This window comes from Cryptotermes secundus, unplaced genomic scaffold (genome assembly GCF_002891405.2).
Source record: "Cryptotermes secundus unplaced genomic scaffold, Csec_1.0 scaffold2239, whole genome shotgun sequence".
Taxonomy (NCBI): domain Eukaryota; kingdom Metazoa; phylum Arthropoda; class Insecta; order Blattodea; family Kalotermitidae; genus Cryptotermes; species Cryptotermes secundus.
Genome location: NW_019726295.1, coordinates 448 through 24,460, shown reverse-complemented (window position 1 = coordinate 24,460; position 24,013 = coordinate 448). Strand labels below are relative to the sequence as shown.

Here is a 24,013-nt window from a genome sequence, read left to right as displayed (position 1 = left end):
TTAGAGAAAATTCAGTCCTTCTGTTTTTACCAAACAGTATAATTTCTTTATATAGATAGAAGATAGAAGATACAAGATATATAGATAGAAGATTTGTATTTATCTTTCTATTGTTATGTGTTACCATGGTTATGTGTGTGAATATATATAAAACGCCTTTGTGTATCAATAATAACAAAGGCGTTTTATATATATTCACACACATAACAATAGAAAGATTATGTTTTTACACACGTAACCGTAGTAACACATAACGGCAGAGAAATTAGAGACAGCGCATGTAGCGCAGTCTATTATTGAAAATTGTTTACTATGACGTTGCCAACTCTAGCATTATATTTTAACATTAGAGTGTTGCCAACGTTAACAAGGACATAGAATTAAAACCTGTAAGAAAAGAAACGTGTGTTAATTGAGAAGAAGACGGTTCAATCTGGTAATGTAAGGCATCAAGAAGACAGGGCAGAACTGGCAAGAAATCAAAAGGGGAATACCTATGACAAAGGAAAAGGTTGGAGACTATTTGTTCACTGATCTATATAAAATATAAATGATGCCAGAAGAACAAGAAAGAGACAAAGTAGGGTTATACATAAGGCACTGTCATTCATGAGCGCAGAGTATTAAAATTCGGACATTAATGGAAATGTAGCTCCTTGGGTTCCTAGTGTACTTATTTACCATTTTCGTTTATTATACCTACAACTGGAAGTAAAGTCAAACAAGGCCGTTTCAGAATTTAACATGGCCCAACACCTTCGGAACGCCAATCAGATATTACGGTATTGTGTCCAAGTCAATTATTAATTATGCTATTCAAGAGAAGGGGCAGATTTCCTAGAATACGAGACTGTTAATACTGTGACATGTTGCGCAAAGGAGAACCCCCCCACCAGCAGTGACGCGGCGGGTGAGTCAGCGCTCCCCTCCCCCTCCTCCGCACGGTGACGCAACAGGATTGTTACGGTAGTAACAGCGGTTACTTCCGCTAGCGTTACTAGCAACACATCGCCAGGCAACAAGGGTGCCTATTACGTGGCCGTTTTCCGTATGGTCCGATCAAGGCTACATAAGGAGCAGCGAAGGCTATTCACAGGGAGTTGTACTGAGTCAGTCAGTCTTGGAGCTACCGCCGAGTTAGCCAGCAACTAGTCGGCATTTGGAGTGTACTAATTGTGATACTGCAGATAGCAGTAATCGTAAATCTGTAATTTGGGTGATTGTGAGAGCGGATGTGAAATAAAATTCGCTACATCAAATACATCGTGATGTTATTTGTCGCGTTATACGCCCAATACGCGACAATACGAAAACCAACAACCACACTTGCCCTTTGAACCTAACCTTATTTAGATTTTACGTCATACTTTTAGGCAACACATTTCAGACAATATAATTCCGATTTCAGTTATGAAAACGAAAACAAATTGCCTTATGTGAACGTACATACATACATAATTCATAAATTCACTGATCCATTGTCCGAATCGGACCGGATATTGAACTTGTCAAAATAAGATTTGATTGCAGAAATACAATTGTGTCAACAGCAAACAACCACACAAAACCAAAAGCACCAAGTAACCATAATTTACATTGTCATTCATAAACAAAATTACAAGGAATATAGTTATTAAATGTTATACATGCTTAGCAGAAATATATTCATCTATTGAATAAAATGCATTTGTTGTGAGGAAACTTTTCAGTGCATGTTTAAAAATCTTCACATTAACACTCAACCTTTGTATATTTTGAGGAAGATTATTAAAACCATAATGGATGAATATAACACCCCTCTCTGTATTGAAGATAATCTCACTTATGACACATGTAGCTTTCCAAACTGTCTAGTGTTTATATGATGAATATAATTGTTTTGAAAAAAATTGCGATTTCTAATAACAAACATCAATATAGAACAGATATATAGGCTAGAAACCGTCAAAGTACCCAACTTCTTAAAACCTCTACACGAGTTTCCAAGACTCAATCTCAGCATAACCCTAATCCCTCTTTTTTGGGCAACAAATAATCTTTTCATAACTAGAGAAGAACCCCAGAATATAATTCTATATTCAAGCTGAGACTGATAATAAGAAAAATAGACTATTCGAAGAGCTTGTTCACTAACAAGGGTTGTAACTTCCTGAGCATAAAACACACTGTATTCAGTTTCTTTAATAATTTTTCAGATTTTTTTCCCAATTAAGTTGACAATCTAAATACATACCTAAAAAAATTAATATTATCAACATCTTTAAGTCTAAAATTATTATATGTTACCAATAATGTATACTCTGGAGACTTAAGAGTCACAAATTTAATCAGGTGAGTTTTACTCAAATTAAGGACCAGATTGTTATTTCGAAACCAGCTTGAAACCCTAGTTATAACTCTATTTAATTTAATATTCAATCAAATTTATTCACAGTGGCTTGGAGTTTCATTGAGGCTATCACTGGACCTTCATGTGTTGCTAAGATTGATGTAACATCCGCGAAGGTAGCAGTTGTTGTGTTGTCTGATGTCAGGAGGTCGCTTGCGTAGATAAGAAATAGGACAGGTCCTGAGACACTTCCTTGTGGTACATCTGCTTTTCTTTTCCTTAAGTTTTTGGTTTCGTCTTTGAATTTTACTTGAGACGGCCCATCCGTACGAGTCTGGCTCGGCGAGCTTGACTCAGATTAATTTCACCACAAGTGCATGAGCTGACTCCCAACTTTGCGACAGACACACGGACAAGTCTGGATCATTGGAACTCGAGCCGAGTCGGACTCGCGAGCCAGACTCATATGTGTATGGGCCCCTTTAGATGTGATTCCAATATTCAGTATTCTGCATAGGTAAGGTTTCTATGATTCTGAACAAGAGGCCTGGGTGCCATACTTTATCATACGCTTGTGTGATATCTGGGAGCGCCGCATAGCAATACAGTTCCTCTTATTATCTGTGCAATTCGGAGTATACTTGTTCTATGGTAGAGGGTTTCTGTACGGGAGGAGTCGGGTTTCTTCTACTACCTGGCATAATCTCTTGAGTACTGCTCTTTCGAAGATTTTGTTCTTTACTGGGAATAGGCTCATCCATGAGCTGGCTTCCGCCGCGGTCTACCAGATTCCGGAACCATGTGATCTGCGTGACTGTCCATTGAACTGGCGAATATCCCATCCTGATAGTCGAGTTACATTTAATGTGTAACATGTTGTGCATATTGTCTTGTGATTCATAACCCACAGATACAATATCCCCTTTCACCAGTGAGGATATCAGTAGATGAATGCACACTGTTTATACTGTAATTCTAAGCATCAACACAATGGATCCACAGTTGCTAGCATACATAATTTAATGTTAAATATGGGTTAGAGTAGGCTGTGGCATAGCACAGGTGATTAGTAGCTCACGCATCTTCTTTCACCGGGTTCCATCCCAGAAAATGCCTCTTAATATTTGTGACGGACAAAGTGGCACTGGGCAGGGTTTTCTCTGTGTGCTCCAGTTTCTCCTACCAGTTCTCATTCCACCATTTGCCCCACACCTGCTATATATTTCAGAGAATTTCCGCAAGCTTTTTTGAATTAATATCCTATTTTTCGTATATTCGGGAGCCAGTACGTGTAGTTACTTTGATTGCACTCATCTAAACAGGCAGTGAAATAATGCTGTGGGTTTTACGGGGTTGCCATGCTCATTTAAAGAGAAGAATTGACATTACTGTAACAAGTGAGATATTTGGAGTGTAAATGTGCATTTGTGTAGCATTCTCATGTTTTATTTATTATTTTTCAGGTTTGATAACATGGCCTTTCCTCCATGTTATTGGAAGATTAAACGTAAATTTCAGAAAAGCAATAATTGATGCATAACCTCTAGCTAGTCTCTAAGTAGCTCACTACAAGACAAAAACAATTTTGGCTAAATGATGTACTGAATTGTTTTCTGAGAGAGAGATTCATTCAAATTTCGACGAAGGGACTTGGAAAATAATAAATTTCCATATATTTAGAAAGGTATCTTTCAGAAACTTAGTCACTTGATCAGTAGATGAGTTCCCAATAGAATTAATTCTTATATATCTCTTGTACTGGCTTGTGTTCCAGCTGGAGCGAGCGTGTATTGTGGCAACAGGCATCATTGTAACAGGTTATTTTCTTTACTTCGTGGTAAGTTCGTTGACAACTGATTCTTTACTTATTAAGCATCACTGTCTCTAGGCAATGGGCCAAATTATATACAGGGTGTCCCAGGAAGAATGTGCCAGACTTCGGGAGGGTTTTCCTTATGTTAAAGTATGCCAATATAACCCAAAACATCTATGTCCAACGTTGAACGGTTACGGAGAGAATTGTGAAACTTTGATAAGTGTTACACACTTGTTGATACATATTAAAACTGGAAGGAATATGTGGTTTCTGTAATGTTAATAATGTACGTAACGAACTAACTTGTTAGTGACATGAAGCCATTAAATTGAACTACATAAAAAAAACTCGCACACCATGTCATAGTTGTCATTAGGGTTCCAAGCACTATACATGACACATGAATGGCAAACACTAACGTAACACGGCTGCCTGCGCATTCTGGTATGCAAGTGTATGCGGCTAGTGTGAGCTAGCATCACCACACTGCCGGACAAACATCAATAAGACATGTCAGCTGACAGGTACAGTGCATGGACCCGCCAGAAGACCACACTTTTCTCAGGCCATTATCTCCGTAACCATTCAACTTTGAACATAGATGTTTTGGGTTATATCGCCATACTTTAACATAAGGAACACCCTTCCGAAGTAAGGCACATTCCTCCATGGACATCCTGTAAATACTGTGACGTGGATGGCGCAACAGGAAGTAAGGCTCACATGAACTCTGCAATGTCCTGAGTGACGTCACATACCCCCACTCCTTCCATCATTATGCAACGCTGGGTAAATACTCCCCCTACGGTGACGTAGCAGCATAGAAGCCGCTGCTACGGTAACAGGTCAGTAAATACTACGCTCGCCCCTCGCGGTGACCAAACAGGGGTCACCTCTGTTAACACGGCAACAGGGAATGGTGTAAAAGTCTTCTGAGCGGTGTGTGATTAGGAGTGACTGTGTGGATCGTGAAGTCGCCAAGAGCATTGGAAGTATTGTCATACTGCCATGGCAGTAGTTGTGAAACTGAATTGTGTAAATGTAGGAGCAAGTGTTCAATAAATTGGCTAGATCCAGAACACTCGCTCTTTCATTTACACAATTCACAGTTTCACGACTGCTGCCATCGGCAGTATCACAGTTACTTCCACTGTTCTCGGTGACTTCACGATCCACAATGTGTCACTCCTAATATCACACACCGCTCAGTCGGCCTTCTATACCATTCCCTGTTGCCCCGTGTTAAAAGCGGTGACCTCTGTTATGTACCGAGGGGGGCGGAGTGTTTACTGGCCTGTTAACGTAGCAACCGCCCAAATGCTGTTACGTCACCGGGGGTGGGAGTGTGTTTACCGAGCGTTGCGTAATGATTGAAGGAGTGGGGGTATGTGATCTCCGCCGCGAGAACACAAGAGTTCACGAGACCCCTATTTCCTGTTGTGCCATCCACGTCACAATATATTATGTATTTCCCATCTCTGTAATTCTCAATTATTGTCGGGGTTTCCTTGGCCAGTAAAAATCAAACACTGAATAATGAAATAGAACTGCTGATAGAATATGAAGTGTAACTAAAGAGGTTCTGCTTGTAGAATAAATGCTGCAGAATAGAACTTGCACCATACACACATTTCGTGGCACGGAAGGTTTGAAAATTATAGGCCAAGGAATCCCTCCGTGACAGTAATTTAGAATGGCCCATATATTATCTCAATTCATTTTAGTGTCTTCTCCATTATCCTACGTCATACTAGGTTGGTACAGGTATTACATGCCTTCAGACTTGATAGTAATGTTTCGATTTCACTCACTGTAATTGACTAGGGGTTGGTTGAACCATTTGTAGAATATTTAAGTACTATAATGTAATACGTATAGTACATTCTCATCTTAAGGTGTACATTATTTCAGTTCGTGTTCCTTTTTTTCTGCATTTTCTTAATGCATAATAGGATGGTAAAAAATAGGTAAAGGTGTCCTGTAACAGGCCGTGGAAGCCTATGGGGTTGAGAGATGTTGAGGCTCCCACATTTTCTAGACAATAGGTTCATAGATGGTGGAAAGTTTATCAGCCTTACACGCCGGCCTCTCTTTACCCCTAGGAATATTCCTGGTACTCACTCCTGTTAGAGGCTGAGTTGACCCCAGGGCAGTAGTGCGGTTGGAAAGATTAGGTAAATTGAAAAAATCCAATGAACTCATTGCGATTCGATCCCACGACCTTTCGGCTTGTAGCATTGTGCCTCAACCAACTACGTTACCGCTTACAGGATTTATATATTACATGCCCTCAGACTTGAAAGTGAGTGGAATAATATGTAGCTTACAAGGTCGCCTTCAGCTAACTATGCATGGTTACTGCATTATAATACTGCCTGGGTAGTTTCGTGATGTACAATAAACCTCGGCAATTCATTGGCCGAAGTCGGGACATTCAGGTCTGAATAATAATGTAAACAACAAGTGTTAATGCAGAATGGCTTTGGGAAAGCCAGATAGTTGCAGATAGATTGAAGTGCAACTAGTGAAACTTCAATTAGCATTTTATGTTTACGTTCTTTGCTGCTGGTTCCACCCAAAGTCTGTTAAATTTTACCTATTTTGTACACCTGAAATTTACTGTGTTCCGTGTGCTGCAAGCCGAAAGGTTGCGGGTTCAATTCCCGATGAGATCATTTGATTTTTCAGTTGACTTAATACCTCCCAGCTTCACTGTGGTGGCATAGTATTGACTCAACCGCTAACAGAAATGAGTACCAGGAGTGTTCCTGGGCGCCATGCGTGAGCAGAATACAAAATGTGGGAGCCTCGACGTCTCACAACCCTATTGGCCTCCGCAGTCTGTTACAGGATAGCTTTTACCTTTTCTTACGTATATCGCGTTTCACATTCAAGTGCTTAACAGCAAACAATGTAAACTTGGCAAATGTTATAATTTGTTGGCCTGAAATGTAGATCATTAACCCTTAAGAGGTGATACGAACTGTTCGCCTCCAACTGGGCGATATTTTTCACGTATACGAAGTAACTCTGTGACATGTAGTCTGCAATCGAACTATACCGATAGAGCGACCGCCTCTTGTCGGGGAAGTTAGTGCCAACTCTTGTGGATAGGGGGTGTCACGTGGTCCGTGCAACGGATCCCCACGGTCGTTAATCTCGGTTTTACACTAATAAGTAATACTACAATAAATTCCAAAACCACACCATACTCAAACCTAAGTATATGTCATTGTCCCTTCTTAATTTACTTAGCTGGAACCAACAGACAGAAAAGCTACTCAAAATATTTTATGAGAATTGTTCGTGCGCTTCGGGTGATCAGACATGTTGTGAGAGCTAAGAGGTTACCGATCTGAAGTTCCGAGTGAGATAGAAAGCTAGCTACAGTGTTCAGTGGAAAATCAAGACGTATTAACAATACAACCAATTACAATAAATTACAGTGGCGACTTGTAAGTGTCAAATCAAAACAGAAGAAACCTAAATACAGACAAGAAATGCTACCAGCAAGCAATGGACCAGGATGCAACAACTTTCAAATGTATCAACCTGTAAGTACCCAGTGGCAACCAACATCATCAGTCAAGTAACTCCACCAACACAAATTCCAATACACATGCAAAACCAACATTTCTTATCTAACACATTTAATCTCCCATGCAGTTCCCAACCGACTATAGATGACCCAATTCATTACCAAATCATCGCAACCAACTGCGCAGAACAATCCCCACCACTGGTGATGAACAAGATGGGGACATCACTGAAACTACTAACGCTACAGCATGGCAAAAAGTAAGAGGTACCAAATGAAGGAAAACAAACAAAGTCATCCAAAACAACAATCCTTCAGAAGCAACGGTAACAACAAACAACAGATATGACCTACCTCCAAACGAAACAGTAAATGAAGAAGAAACAGAAAACGCAAACACAACAAAGAAGATTCCCAGACCTCCACCAATATTCGTATATGACGTCATAAATTATCCTCAGATGATAAATCACTTAGCTGTGGTAACTGAAGAAGAGAATTACAGCACCAGGTCAATGGCACACAACATAATCAAAATAAACTGCAACTCCCCAGAAACATACAGGAAGATGATAAACTTTATGAGAGAAAACAACATCATATTCCATTTGTACCAACCAAGAGACGAAAGGCCCTATAAAATAGTCATAAAGCACCTACACCATACTGTAGAACTAAAGGACATAACGGAAGAATTATATGTACTAGGCCACAAGGTCAGAAACATAATCACTGCAAAGCATCGTCAAACTAAATAACCGCTCAACTTATTCTTTGTAGATTTAGAGTCAGCAAACAACAACAAGGAAGTGTATAAAATAAGAAATCTCCAAAACAAAATCATTGAAATCGAACCGCCTAATAAATCCAAGCACATAATTCAGTGCACAAGATGCCAGTTGTACGGCCATTCTAAGACCTATTGCAATAGGCCTTAGCTGTGTGTCAAATGTGGTGGACATCACAATTCAACAACTTGCAAAAAGAGTAAAGACACCCCGGCGAAATGAGGCCTTTGTGGAGGATCGCATCCCACAAATTACAAGGGCTGTGAATACTACCACAACTTAACTAAAAATAGAAATGCAACCCAAAAACGAAAATTCCAAATGATAATTACACTGCAGCACCAGACCCTCACCCTATTGCCCCCCTACCCAACACACCACCAATCCTGCCTCCCAGAGTAAACAGGTCCTATGCAGACGTAACCAGAGGTAAAAACGACAACAGCCAAGACGCAACGCTAAGCAAATTTCTAGAAGAATTCAAACAGATGTTTAATCAACTTACACAGCAAAATAGCTTAGTACTTAACATGCTAACCACGCTAATAAACAAACTGAAGTAATAACTAAGTTTCTGAGAATAGCACTCTGGAATGCGAATGGTCTTATTGGACACAAAGACGAAGTGATTCTGTTCCTTAAAGAGCAACATTCTGCTCATTAGCGAAAGGCACTTCAGAGCAGAAAGTAATATCAAAATTCCAAACTACAGAGTGTAACATACTAATCATCCAGATGGCACCGCACACGGAGGCACTGCTATTCTCATAAAGCAAACAATTGATCATTACCAACTCCAAAAATACAAGGAGAATCACTTACAAGCCACTTTTATAAAAGTCAGTACATTCCCTTATGGATTAACTATATCAGCGATGTATTGCCCCCCTAGGCACAACATAAAAAAGAACACTTTGAGCAATTCTTTAGCGCATTAGGCCAGAGATTCATAGCTGGAGGAGACTATAACAGCAAAAACGTCATATGAGGCTCAAGACTAACAACCACGAAAGAAAGGGAACTTGCAAAACTTACACAGGACAATAACTGTTCATATATCTCAAGTGGAACTCCGACGTACTGGCCAACTGACCCTGCAAAAACACCATACCTGCTAGACTTTTTTGTAACAAAAGGAATTTCGGCAGCATATACAGACATAGTCCCTAATTTTGAACTTTCATCAGATCATACTCCCATTATAACGACCATAAGTTCTTCAGTGATAATCAGACATAACACTTCAAGATTACATAACCATAATACCAACTGGGAAAAATATAGAGAAGAAATTGCAAACAATATAAATCTAAAAATAACGCTGAAGAATGCCGAACACCTAGATTTTGCAATTGAAACACTAACAAAAGTGTTAACACTAAACACAAAACACTAACAATCCACACCTCCACTGGAATCGCAAAGAAGTACCAACAGCACTCCTTTAGAAATCAAACAACTTCTAAAGGATAAAAGAAAGGCAAGAGTGATATGGCACCGAACCCACAACCCAACCGATAAAACCAGATATAACCAGTTAACAAATAAGCTAGAAGCCAAAGTAAAAGAACTGAGAGAATCATCCTTTACGGATTACATACAAAACCTCAGCAGGTATGATTACTCAATATGGAAGCCTATTAAAAACATTAAAAAACCTAAAGAATCCTCGCCACCAATACGAGAAACAACACCAACTGCAGGCCCCTGGGCAAGAAGTAATAAAGAGAAATCTGAACTCTCCGCAAAACATTTTTCCAATGTATTTACTCCGCATAATGAGGCAAGAGATCGAGAAATAGAACAAAACTTAGCAGCTCCCATAGAAATACAACAGACTCTGACAATCACCTCCCCGAAGGAAATCAAAGAAGTGATAAAATCTTTGGTTTTAAAAAATACACCCGGACTAGACCAATTCACACCAAAAATGCTAAAGGAACTACCAAAAAAAGGAATAGTAGTACTAACCTACATCCTCAATGGAATAATAAGAATGTCCTACTGGCCTAAACACTTTAAAATCTCACAAATAATCACGATAGCAAACCAGGAAAGGATCCAACAGAAATCACTTCATACTGCCCAATCAGCATCCATCAAATCAGTGACGTTGAAAGTTTTTGAAAAACTTATACTTAGAAGAATAAACAAATATTTGAGGCCAGAAGAGTGGATTCCACACCACCAATTTCGATTTCGTCAAGACCACTCTACCATGCAGCAGATCCATCGAATAACAAATATCATTAACAAAGCCTTAGACGACAGAAGCTACTGTACAGCAGGGTTCTTAGACGTTAGCCAGGCCTTCGACAGGGTGTGGCATAGAGGTCTGCTATACAAGATCAAACAAAGCCTTCCACCACCATATTTTAATCTTCTCAAATCCTACCTAAGTGACCGCAAGTTTCAAATAAGAGTGGGAAATGAAAAATCTGAACCACAACCGATAAAAGCAGGCGTCCCACAGAGCAGTGTCCTTGGCCCAACTTTATACACCTTATTTACATCTGATCTACCTACTTCCTCAAATATAACTCTTGGAACATTTGCCGATGATATAGCTATATTGTCAATTAACAAAGACCCAGAGAGAGCAGCAACAGACCTTCAACGTCACCTTAGTACATTACAAAATTGGTTCGAGAAGTGGCGCATCAGAATAAATGAAAACAAGACTTGCTACATAACTTTCACCTTATGAAAAAAGCCGACACCTGATATATACATCAATAATATCCAAATACCACGCAAAACAGAAATAAAATACCTAGGTATGACTATAGGCAACAAACTAATATAGAAGCAGCATATAGTCAAGAAACTAAAACAAGTAGACCTAACCATTAAACAGGTAAACTGGCTAATAGGCAGAAAATCAAAGCTAACCGTCGGAAATAAAATTCTGATCTACAAGACTATAATCATTCTTATTTGGATGTACGGCTTGGAACTATGGGGGTGCGCCAGCAAATCCAACACAGCAATAATCCAAAGAAGCCAATCTAAGGTCCTACGAATGATAGTCGACGCACCGTGGTATGTCTCGAAAGCAACTCTCCACTCCGATCTTGGTATATCTCCCGTACAAGACGTCATCCAACAAAAAAAGCAACAGACATCACAACAAAATCATAACTCACAAAAATCCACTCCTAAAGACGCTATCGACAAGAGAAGACAACAGACGACTCAAACGAAACTGGCCAATTGACCTGATTTGAATTACCTAGGATTCGCCGCTGGACGCCTCCTCATCATGTCATTTAAACACCTATAATATTAGATTATAGAATGTATATCCTGATTGCTGATTAAACAAAAAAAACTAAAATATTTTATGAAGGAAAAGTTCATCCTCATAACTAAACTGAGCACTGATTTGACTCCTTGATCCCTCACGCGTTGTATGCCACGTTATTACAAAATGGTGGACCTTCTGGTGAGATGACTTTATGAAGTTTTACACCTTTTTTTTATACATTACCTGTAGCAGAAGTTGTCCCACACGTTGTGGGTAGTTGGCTTGCGGCTCGAAGTATCTGAGTTTAGCGCCGTCTCTCTTTCAAAAGCTAACAGTTACTCCATCCCTCGCATGTATTTGATTGGTTCTCATTAAAACCGGGGTTTATAAGGATAACTGTCCTTGCCAGTAGACAGTTGGCAGGACTTTATTCTTGCTGCTTAATCGGCTTTTATTGAGCTTATTAATCGTGCGACACCTCTCTGCGGTTTTCTCAAATTACCACATTTTGAGTGTTCAATTTGGCAGACAGCTGAACTTGGCGACTAACTTCCGTGATAACCCTGAGGTTCCCGGTGGTCAATTCCTCAGCTAAGCCACTCCCCCTTAATTCCACTGATTGGGTAATTTTGAAATGTAGGAGTTCACACAAGATTTCTAAGAAGCCACAGGGGTGTTTCTTGTGTAACAGTGAGACTGGGAATAAGTCAGTTCCTGCAAACAAGAAAGTGACTATGTCCCACTGGCTTGACTACCTGTTATCTGCAATTAAGTCTTGTACTAAATATTTTAATGATACCTAAAACTAGTGAACGACAGTGGAGCGGTTACATAGGTAATTGGATTATTTCAATTTACCTAATATTTCCAGCCGCAATATGGCCCTGGGGTCGACTCAGCCTTTAACAGAAATGAGTACCATGCATTTTCCTGGGGGGTAAAGGGTGGCTTACGAGTAAGGCTGACAAACTCACTGCCATCTGTGTGCCGATTGTCTTCCTTCAGGCAAGTAACAGTTATATTGAAGGGATAAGGGCGAAATAATGTCCTTGCCTGTATTGTTGGAGGTAATGTTTACTTGGGCCTGAATGGGAACCTTGGTCCCTCAGCCCTTTCACATATTGTGGAACTTGAGCTTTCCTGTGCCTTGTATCTCAACATCTGTAGGTTCCTATCCCGAACACAGCACAGTGAGTGTATCCACTCATGGAGAACACAGTATTTAACTGGTTCTGTAGTGTTTGGTTTAGTACTACTGTTCTCTGAGAACAACTGCTAGATACGCTTCTAATGGGATGAAGCAATTAGGCCTCACGCTCTTCGTCTAAATGCTTTACTTGCACAGGGTAATTTTGTTTGCACAGTCGATGGCTGTTATCAGTTTACGTTCCTTTAATTCGTCTGCACTTAACCTAGCATAAAACTGCTTAGCTATATTCATTAACAAATACTCACGTTCTGGCCATGTAAATGTAAATTTAAACTCATTATTCCCTATCTTAATTGCTAGGGGCAAAATATGGTTCACACTATATTTCACATTATTAATTAGCGGTAGTCTAATCATATAAACAAAATACTTAATTGTACTTCAAAAATACGGCAAATTCGCTAATTCTCAAACGAAGTTATGGTAGGCTACACTCAACTGAATTAGCAATGTCACGTCCCTCGAAATGTCAGCTTGATTTATGTCATCTGTTTCAAGATCTGCGCAGGTGTATTGACATGTGGCTGAAGTTGTGCCCTTTTGAGACTATATAATGGCTTCAATTAAAATTTCGTAATCCCGTCTACATTCGCCCAAACTGTCTAGTCGCTCCGAATGCTCATTTACAGCAAGCAGCATGGAAGTAGAAGTAAACATTCCCTTTATCTCACCATCGCGTTCAGTAACGTGTCTGGCCGTGTTCTCCATCCTGTTTGTTAGTATCCTCTCGTTCGCATATACGTCATGTAATGTCGTGTTCATAATCTTAACGTCAATTTTATCACTGCTATTTGTTCTTCGGAACGTTTAAAAAAATTAGCCTGTTCCCTCTCTAAGTTCGAAATTTTGTGTGTGTAATATGATGCATCCTCACTGTCCATAGTAAGAAACAAGATTTTGCTAATTCCACGAATAGAGTTAAAACGCAAATGAATCGCTTCTTCGTCAATTCTGGTTAATTATTTTACAAGTAGTTTCAAGCTTTCTACTTCCTCAACCTGTCTAGCCAAATACCTCATGCTTTTCATAGACAGAGAAATTGATCCTGAACACGTGGTCGTGGGCCTTGCAAAAATGTATCTATAAACTAGCATACTTCTTTACGATTTCCAAATTTTGATTACCCTCTTCCAGATTTACAAACGTGAACTCTTCCATTCCGTATTGTACAGCTGTGCGGTACCTGCGTCGTAATATAGGCCTAGAGATTCAGTGTACTTTTTATATGGTGACGTCGAGAGAAGCTGTCTGTTTAAAAACAGTGTGCTGCAGAGGGTCCACAGTCTGGCAGGCATGGCCCTGCAATCAGCCAAAGAACAGTGTCAGTCTGTTGCCATTTACCTTGATAGTATTGTTATTGTTCCTTGGAAATTTTGATGTAATATTTACATCTTAGACGTCTACTACTTCGTAAGGTCCTATCCAAGGTGGTGAGAGTTTCAGTGACCTCTCCTAACCCTTTCCTCTTGAAGTAAGACTTTATTTATCCAAAACTTAAAACAAAGGAATGTTTACAGTTTTGTCTTGCTGTTCCTTAGTTCGTTCCATCTTAGCTATCAGATTGCACTTAGCTAATTCATAACTGGACTGAGCCTAGACTTCAATTCCCTTATGTACTTATCATACGTATAAGGCATGTCTGGGGCTCCCTTCTATAATGCGCCAGGTATATTCGGCTTCCTGCCGAACATCAGCTCATGCAGCGTGAAGCCTCTGGAGGTGGGTCGTGTGATGGGTGACTTCACTGTGGGAAAAATATATTTGTTAGGCAGCCGTGATAGTAGGCCCTCCCCCCCCCCACCTTCCCGTATGATTCCATTCTGCTCTTTCGAGATCGCCTCGCGTCGGGAATCATTGTAATTACCGTACTAACCATATCAGCTTAGTGAATTGTTTTCACAGAAATTCGTGTTCAGGGCTGTGCGTTGGAGTTGGGAGAGCGTTAGCCTACCGTTACTTAACAATGGGTGACTCCTCTGTGGGAACGATATTTACCCAGCCGTAATGGTAATGGACGTTTACGTCGGCTTTGCTATTTCGGTTTCTCTGGACGAAATGTGGACAATTGTTCCTGCACGAACTACGTTTCCTACTTTAGCTATTATAGACCTACCTGGAACACAACCAATCAGCAAGCTCCTCAACTCACTCGCCCACGTAACTACAAACTGAACGTTTTGGGTAATTTCAATAAATGATTTTTCAATATAATGTTTCAATAAATTTTCATATTTAATGTACAAAGAACATTTATTCAAATAAAAATCCTAATTTAAATCTGTTTAACCACGTTAATCCAGGGAACCAAGTTTCCCCAATCGTTTTTTCTGACAAATTTCACAACATTTAACGTAATCCTCGATTTCTCGTTTCATACCTGGCTAAGATACAAACAGCTCTATTCTCTCATATATCCTGTTCATTCCTAAATGACCGCTTCTCGGGTTTTCATGCATTTCTCTGAGAATCCTCGCCTTATCTTCCTGACTGGCTCTTGCTTTGTTACCTTAGTTTTCCGAAACTGGTGTAGTAACATGGATTCCGCTGAGTGAGTCTGCATTTTTGTTTTCTCAACTTTTCCATTAAATCACTTCATATTAGCATTCTTCGAGCTTTAAGCTCTATCTTAAGAGTCTCGAACTCGAGTCCTTCAAACTGAATATTCATGTCACGGAACAGTGATCTATGACTATGATAAAATTCCTACAGTACGGATTTTGTCGAAAGTGTTTGCATCCCCAAACAATAGCCAACAATTCCTTTTCTACTGCTGGGTAATTCCGTTATGCACTCTTGCGTTAGCATAGTTGGTTGAGGGGCTATGCTACAAGCTGGAAGGTTGCGGGTTCAAGTTCGATGAGGCCACTGGATTTTTCAATTGACCTAATCCTTTCAGCCGCACTATGGCCCTGGGGTTGACAGTCTCTAACAGAAATGAGTATCAGGAATTAAATAATTTTCCTGGGGAGTAAAGCGCAGCAGGCGCGTAAGGCTGACAGCCTTACCGTCATCTTTGAGCCCATTTTCTAGATAATGCGGGACCCTCAACGTGTCAACCCTATGGGCCTTCACGGCCTGTTACAGGGATAGCTTTACTTTTTTACTTTACTATTTAAAGTTCTACTCGCATAAGCTGTGGAACGGCCTATCTGTGGATCCTAGACTTAATACTGTTCCAATGTCTTCATTATTCGCATCTGTAGTTAGCAAGAAAGGTCGCGTGAAATCATAGTACTGAAGCAAAGGTTCAGTTATTAGGTACTGTTTAAGGTATTGAAAGCCTTATCCGTTTCATCATCCCACACATAAGGCGTGTTATTTTTCAACAATTGTGCCAACGGTTCAGCTATTTGCAAAAATTGCGCAAAAACCGTCAGCAGTAGCCTGCCAAACCTAAGAAGCTTTTTAGCGTCCATGTGGATGTGGGAACTGGGAAATTCCTGACAGCCCCTACCTTTTTCTCATCAGGTTTTACACTGTCTTTAGTTACATGTTATAAAAATGCTGCTTCACATTTATCAGGTTGCAGTTCTAGGTCGTATTTTCTCAACCTACGCAAAACTTCCCTTAATTCATGGTCCGTAAAGAAGAGTATGAGCTTTCAGCAGTAAGGAGCATGTAAGGGGTGGGCCATAAAAACCGGTCCCCGCACATCGACCTTGAATGATTATTGTGCTCAGCCGTAAGGAGTACTGGTTGGTCATAGGAATTCTAAGTAAGATTTCCAATTAAGAGGATTTTTAACCTCGGTGGAGAACACCTGAAGGGAAGTGCCCATACGCATGTTTCTCCCCGAAAAGGGCGAACCTATTACTTTGTATTCACAAAGAATTACGAAGTGTGGACTACTCAATACTGGAAAAGGCGGACACAGAATAAACAAGTAGGGTCGACCCTGGTGCTTGGCTCACGCTCAAGTCTCGCAAAATTAAGCGGCGCTTGAATATACAGGATGTTTCAAAAAAGCTTTACATTTTTGAAAGCTTATATAAATTTATACAGCGGATATACACAACGTTTTGAACTGTCATAATGTAGCAAAAAACAGAGTTTGACGCACGTGGTACTGTAGTATCTAATACCGCCACCGCGAGCGCTCCCGCAGATAAAATCAAGATGGCTACTTTCACATGTGCAGAGCGTGCTCGTTGTGTTTTTTGATTCGAAGAAACGAAGCCTGCTACACAAGTTCAAAGTATATTTCGCACTCAGCATCGCAAGGAACCTCCCAGTAGGCCTACAATTTACTCCTGACACAAGAATTTTGTTCAGACCGGTTATTCTGTGCGCTATGACAAGCCACCCGGTCGGCCACGTGTTTACTGACGCTACAGTGCAACAGATTAGGGAGAACTTCGAAGTCCACGAAAGTCAACGGGACGTGGGTCTCGGGAAACTGGTATTCCAAATGTTACTGTGTGGCGAGTGTTACCAAAACGTTTACACTTAAAAAGCGTACGCATTATCCATCGTTCAACACTTTACGGATGCAGATAAGGTGGTTCGTAAGGAATTCTGTATGCAGATGTTTCATCGGATACAAGACGATGAGAAGTTTCTGGACTCCGTAATTTCCAGTGATGATTCAAGGATTAAAACAGGGGGATAGTTTGGCACCATCACTATTTAACTTGCTATTGGAATATATAGTGAGGAAATGTAATGTGGACACAAGGAACACAACAGCGTATAAACAAAAGCAAGTGATGGCGTATGCTGGTGATATTATTATAGTATCGAGATCCCTAAGAGCAATGAAGGAGACATATAAAGAAATAAAAACAATAGCAAAAGCAACTGGCTTAGAGGTGAATGTAAATAAAACTAAAATGCTGATACACTCCAGAAGGAATCTAAGGCAAACTGGAGAAATTAACATGGAAAGGGACTCGATAGAAATAGTTGAAGACTTCATATATTTAGGATCGAAACTCCACAAAAATGGAGAGGAAAATCATGAAATAACAAGAAGACTAAGACTAGCAATTAATGCATATTTCTCGTTAATATCAGTTTTTAGATCACGGGATATACACCGAGCGATTAAAACAAAAATATATAAAACAATGATAAGACCTGTGCTTTATTATGGATGTGAGGGTTGGATGCTAAACAAGAAAGAGGAATCAGTCATCAGTTCATTCGAGAGGAAAATCCTAATAAGTATTTATTTACCAATAAAACAGAATGGGATATGGAGAATAAGATATAATAAAGAGTTATACAAATAATATAAGGAACCAGAGATCTCAGTGACGATAAAGCTTAAGAGATTGCAATGGGCTGGGCATGCAGAGAGAATGGATAAGGAGCGTATCCCAAAGAAAATATTATACAGTACAACAGGCGGTAGGAGACGTGCTGGGAAACCAAGAACTAGATGGATTGATGCAATGGAAGAAGATGCGAAGAAGTTAATGGGTGTAAGGAACTGGAAGAGAGCAGTGCAGGATAGAGAGGAATGGAGGGACTTGATATGGGAGGCCAACGCGTGACCTTGGGCTGTTGAATGTTTAGTCTATTGTTAGTGTTATTTGGTTGTTTCAATAAACTGTGATAATATTCATGTCCTCTGTAATTAGCCGGATGTGCACCTCCACAGACTACACATTTTGCAGGGGTGTTTCTAGATTTTTTGCAGCTCTGTGTGCTGTGCGACCGACCACATTTTACACATTCATACGGTTTGTTACAATATGATCTGGTATGACCATGTTGTCGCAGTCGCATGCACTGTGGGATCCCTTTGGCCTTTCTTGGAGTTTCTACTACAATTGTTTCATTTTGTAGTCTTGCTAGTTTGTAGATTTCTTTGTTGTTAGTGTAATAAAAGATAAATCTATTTTTTTCCATACATTGTTTCAGGCTAACATTACTGTGCTCGATGTCTTCTTGCTGATTTTCACTTCAGCCTTGACAGTTGCCTTTATTGTGATAGGTAAGTAACATATTGTCACGTGTTAGTGACTAGACACTGGTTTTGGATTTATTACTTGATTTACTGAACAGTTATGACTCGTAACTACAAATGATTATAATAGTCTCGTTAATTTACACACACTACAAATAAATACGGCACCCTCAAGAACTTCGCAGTTTGTTATACTCTTCATTGTTCGTTGCTAGGTAACATCAAAGTCAAGTCACATCACGTCCGACGATCGGTCAGTCCGTCCGTTTTGGTTTCTGACCCCCTCTGAGGTTCATGACCAAGTCTTAGTTACTTACAGACAGTTCCGGTTTCTTCGATATGGGTCGGCCTCTCTGACGAGATGATAGATCTCACATCTGTCAAAGTCATTGTCCGTCTATTGTCAGTATATTCTGATTGTTTGCAAGATTTACATGTATAGTACATAATATAATAACGTACATATTGTAGCTGTGAAGTGCTATAAATATATATCTTCAGTAAGTACTGGCTCGTGAATGAGTTATGCCTAGTGGCATTTTTGTTTTCAATTAGATATTGTTTGAATGCTTGTATTGGGGTTTTACTCTGGTCTCTCTTGTAGAGTTAGGACGGTGTATCTTTTCAGTTTATGTGCAGTTTCGCTATTGTCTAACATGTTCACTGCTAGTGCATTTGTGTGCTTTTCTAATTTTCTTAAGAATTTGGCATTCCACTTTCTTTACTTCACTGAGCACTGTTTTCATTTGCAGATCTTCATGGATCCTGTGGTTGTTTACGTACAAAGTGCGTTCCGATGGGTTGGAGGGTCTTACATTGAAAGCACTGGAGGATTTCGATGGTTGCGCCGTTTCTTTTCGGTTTTGATGTGCCTTGTCCATCTCAGGCTTCTATCGAGATGGATGCCCAGATCTTTCACTTCTTTCTGGGGTGGTTCAACATGGTGCATTTGCACTGTCGGACAGGTTTCGTTGCATAGGATGAATGTAATTTGCGTAGATTTGCTTCGATTTATTTTAATTCTCCATTTCTTCGCCTAATCAAGTTTATTCACGGTAGCTTGGAGTTTCATTGTGGCTATCGCTGGACCTTCATGTTTAGCTGAGATTGCTGTAACATCCGCGAAGGTAGCAGTTGTTGTGTTGTCTGATGTCAGGAGGTCGCTTGCGTAGATAAGAAATAGGACAGATCCTGAGACACTTCCTTGTGGTAGGTCTGCTTCTGTTTTCTTAAGTTTTTGGTTTCGCCTTTGAATTTTACTTGAGAGGGTCCATCCGTTAAGGGGCCCATACATGTACAAGTCTGGCACGGCAAGCTTGACTCAGATTAATTTCACCATAAGTGCATGAGCTGACTCCTAACTTTGCGACAGACACGCGGACAAGTCTGGATCATTGGAACTCGAGCCGAGTCCGACTCGCGAGCCAGACTCGTACGTGTATGGGTCCCTTTAGATGTGATTTCAATATTCAGTAGTCTGCATAGGGAATGTTTCTCTGATTCTGAACAAGAGGCCTGGGTACCATACTTTATCATACGCTTGTGTGATGTCTGGGAGCACCGCATAGCAGTAGAGTTCCTCTTATTATCTGTGCAATTCGGAGTATACTTGTTCTATGGTAGAGTGTTTCTGTCCGGGAAGAGTCTGGTTTCTTCTGCTACTTGGCATAATCTCTTGAGTACTGCTCTTTTGAAGATTTTGTTCTTTACTGGGAGTAGGCTCGTAGGTCTATATGAGTTGGCTTCCGCCGCAGTCTTCCAGATTCCGGAACCATGTGAACTGCTTGAGTTTCCATGGAACTGGCGAATATCCGGTCCTGATAGTCGAGTTACATTTAATGTGTAACATGTTGCACACCAGTGAGACTATCAGTAGATGAATGCACACTGTTTATACTGTAATTCTAAGCATCAACACAATGGATCCACAGTTGCTAGCATACATAATTTGATATTAAATATCGGTTAGAGTAGAACGTGGCATAGCGCAGGTAGTTAGTAGCTCACCCCATTTCTTCCACCGGGTTCCATCCCAGAAAATGCCTCTTAATATTTGTGACGGACAAAGTGGCACTGGGCAGGGCTTTCGCTGTGTGCTCCAGTTTCTCCTACCCGTTCTCATTCCACCATTTGCCCCACTCCTCTATATTTCAGAGAATTTCCGCTAGCATTTTTGAATTAATATCCGATTTTTCATGTATTCGGGAGCCAGTACGTGTAGTTACTTTTGATCGCACTCATCTAAACAGGCAGTGAAATAACGCTGTGGGTTTTATGGGGTTGCCATGCTGTGAAATTACCTGGGCTTGCCCTGCTCTTTAAAAGAGTAGGAATTGGCATTACTGTAACAATTGAGATATTTGGTGTGTAAATGTGCATCTGTGTAGCATTCTCATGTCGTTTTATTTATTATTTTTTAGGTTGGATAATAAGGCATCAGCACAATGTCAATGGATTATTAAAGGTAAGTTTCAGAAAAGCAATAATGTGTGCATATCCTGTAAATAGTCCCTAAGTAGCTCACTACAAAGCTATAACAATTTTGGCTATATGATGTATCAAATGGTTTCTGAGAGAGAGATTCATTCAAATTTCCTCGACGGGATCTGGAAAATAATCAATTTCCATATATTTAGAAAGGTATCTTTCAGAAACTTAGTCACTTGTTCAGTAGATGAGTGCCTAATAGAATTAATTCTTATATATCTCTTGTACAGGTTTGTGTTCCAGCTGGATTGAGCATTTGTCGTAGCCACAGGCTTCAATTTAGCAGGCTATTATTTTTTCTTCGTGGTAAGTTCTTTGACAACTGATTCTTTACTTATTTAGCATCACTGTCTCTAGGCAATGGGCCAAATTATATACAGGGTGTCCCATGAGGAATGTTCCAGACTTCGGAAGGTGTTCCTTATGTTAAAGTATGCCAATATAACCCAAAACACCTATGTCCAGAATCGAAAGGTTACGTTGATAATTGCCAGAGAATTGTGAAACTTTGATAGGTTTTGCACTCTTGTTGATACATATTAAAACTGGAAGGAATGTGTGGTTTCTGTAATGTTAATAATGTACCTAACAAACTAACTTGTTAGTGACATGAAGCCATAAATTGAACTACAAAAAGGACTTGCAGACCATGTCATAGATGTCATTAGGGTTCCAAGCACTATACATGACACATGAATGGCAAACATGAACGTACCGCGGCTGCCTGCGCATTCAGGTATGCAGCTAGTGTGAGGCGTCACCACACTGAAGGACAAACATCGATAAGACATGTCAGCTGACAGGTACACTGAGTGGACCCGCGAGAAAACCACCCTTATCTCCGTAACCGTTAAAGTTTGGACATAGGTGTTTTGCNTTTCTATGGTTGTTCCTGTCATTATTATCGTCGTTATTTTCAATATAAGCTTACCTTAATGTAGGTGTGGGCTTCAGAATGGTTTAGAAATATTTATTTATGGCCAAGTACAGACCTAAACATCTGTTCACATTAAAACCCGACTGACTTCACATTTCATACGGCTGTGTTTAAAAGCTTAATCGTGTTAGATATTGGCAGTTCTTTATTTTGCACTAATTTATATTAAGTAAAGGAAAATTTAATGTGTAAATAGTTCATACATGAACTCTCAAAGTCAGTACAATTGACAGAAACAAGCACTTTGTGGGATTGATTCTCACGCAAATGACGCTGTATCAATTGCTGTGGATGTGTCTTGTTGATTGAGATGAGAAGGCAATAACAGATTATGAGTAGATAATTAGTTTTAATGTTGCTGTCATGGCCTTGTTGAAAGACAGATTTTAACCAAATAATTATTTTCACGTATAGGGTAGTACGCGTGACGAAAATAACGGGTTCTAGTTGGACTGGATTCCTTGGCAGTTCGGTTACAAGTTGTCTTAATTAAAATTAGTGGAGTGCTTTCGCTGATTTACACTTTATAATTCAATGTTACACACATACAGTAGTCCTCTCCTGGTAATGCAGTAAAACACAGGAACTAGCAATTGCACACTCCAGATATCAGCGTACTATAGTACGCATAAAGTCTTCAACGTCTATTAATATTTCACAGTTGAATCCTCACAAATCATTTCCATAACGGCTTCGTGTCCTTGACTCGGTCTCTCAGCTACGACTAACTTCAAACGAGCTTCACTCTCCCATATAAAACTTCGTCACAGATACGGACCTACAGTAAACATATATCACGTGATCGCTATCCAACCAGTCTATTGGCGCGTCAACCGAATCTACAGAAAACACGGCCTCCTCTGTTGTTGCGTAACATTGCAGTGAACTGCTTACCAAGAATCTTGCCTTCGCTGTAACTAGTTTAGCAATTCGTTGCTAGCAATTGGTGTACACGTAACATTGCTCCCAACTCAAAGTTATTCGTCCCAAATAGCCTACAGGCCTGCTACCTGTTCTTTTCCAAGTATTACTTCTGGCTTTCCCACCAATATCCTATAAGCATTCCTCTTCTCTCCCATTCGTGCTACATGCCCTTCACATCTCATGGTCCTTGATTTGATCGTTCTAATTATTCTTGAAGAAGAGGACAAATTATGAAGCTCCCTATTATACAGTTCTCTCCAAACTCCTGTCACTTCATCTCTCTTCGGTCCAGATATTATCCTCAACACCCTCAGTCTCTCTTCCTCCCTTATGACAGAGCCCAAGTGTCACACAGACAGAACCACAGGCAAAATTATATTTGTGTATATCCTAAATTTATGCTTTTAGACAGCAGACGGGAAGACAAAATGTTCTGAACTGAATGGTAGCAAGCATTACCCGAGTTCAGTCTCCTCTTAACTTGCTCTTGAATCAGGTTTTGGTTTGTTACAGTTCTTCCCAAATATGTGAACTGTGCCACATTTTCAAAACATCTGTTACCTAATTTTATGTCATGATTTATCCCTGCATTCTGGTGACAAGACAGCAACATATACTTAGTTTTCTCTACCTTTACTTCTAGAGCAATCTTGTTAGTAACATCAGTTAATGCTTCTTCGTTTCTCTGTGATGTATCTATGATATCACCCAGCAGAATCACATAATCAGAGTAGGCTAGCAGGTGATGTCCTGCCTGGTTTTCGTGGACTTTCCCNTCCAGTGATGATTCAAGGATTAAAACAGGGGGATAGTTTGGCACCATCAC

At 40.0% G+C, this 24,013-nt stretch overlaps 2 long non-coding RNA genes across 2 annotated transcripts; both read left to right on the top strand.

Annotated features, from left to right (window-relative positions):
- The first annotated feature begins 3,271 nt into the window (after nt 1-3,271).
- LOC117282284 lies at nt 3,272-7,459 on the top strand. The gene is made up of 3 exons (XR_004512994.1): nt 3,272-4,013; nt 4,104-4,166; nt 7,401-7,459. It is a non-coding gene; the product is annotated as an uncharacterized LOC117282284 (long non-coding RNA).
- Nucleotides 7,460-18,322: 10,863 nt separating this feature from the next.
- LOC111864188 lies at nt 18,323-21,636 on the top strand. The gene is made up of 3 exons (XR_002842744.2): nt 18,323-18,866; nt 21,260-21,303; nt 21,557-21,636. It is a non-coding gene; the product is annotated as an uncharacterized LOC111864188 (long non-coding RNA).
- Nucleotides 21,637-24,013: the final 2,377 nt, after the last annotated feature.